The 465-nt window shown below is 38.1% G+C and overlaps 1 protein-coding gene across 1 annotated transcript in view; it reads left to right on the forward strand.

Annotated features, from left to right (window-relative positions):
• Nucleotides 1-465, forward strand: part of LOC119586526 (BTB/POZ domain-containing protein 6-A-like) — a gene marked incomplete at its 5' end in the record, with an annotated part of 24,476 nt that overhangs the window by 1,858 nt on the left and 22,153 nt on the right.

Consider the following 465-nt stretch of genomic DNA (forward strand, 5'->3'; position numbering starts at 1 on the left):
ATTATTTATTTATAGCTGCTACTGACATGCTCCCAAAGCATAGGGACTTCCAAACAAAGTTCAGATCTTCAAGATTTTAGGATAACCTTGGCTGCCCAACCGTTCCTCAGCAAGGCCGGAGAGGAGAGAGCCAAGAGCCGCCGAGTGCCCACGCCAACGCCTCCTGAACAATTTTCTGCACGAAATATTCCCCCTCCCCCCTTTCCTTTATACAATAGAATTTTTGTAAACGTTTTTCTTACAATACTATACAGTTTTTCCCTATAGTGGAATGAAGGCGGAAATTGGTTACGAAAATAAATTTTACGATGCGGTTTCCTTGGTAAAAAAATCAAAATTCAATTTAAAAATATGTAACGACATAAAACGGTCATTACAGCTGTCCATTTTTTTTTCTGGTCAAGCTGCTATTTTTAGTGTTTCTACAATATATTCTTTGAAATTTTTCAGGAAAGAGAATGGTGA

This window comes from Penaeus monodon, chromosome 21, assembly GCF_015228065.2.
Source record: "Penaeus monodon isolate SGIC_2016 chromosome 21, NSTDA_Pmon_1, whole genome shotgun sequence".
NCBI lineage: Eukaryota > Metazoa > Arthropoda > Malacostraca > Decapoda > Penaeidae > Penaeus > Penaeus monodon.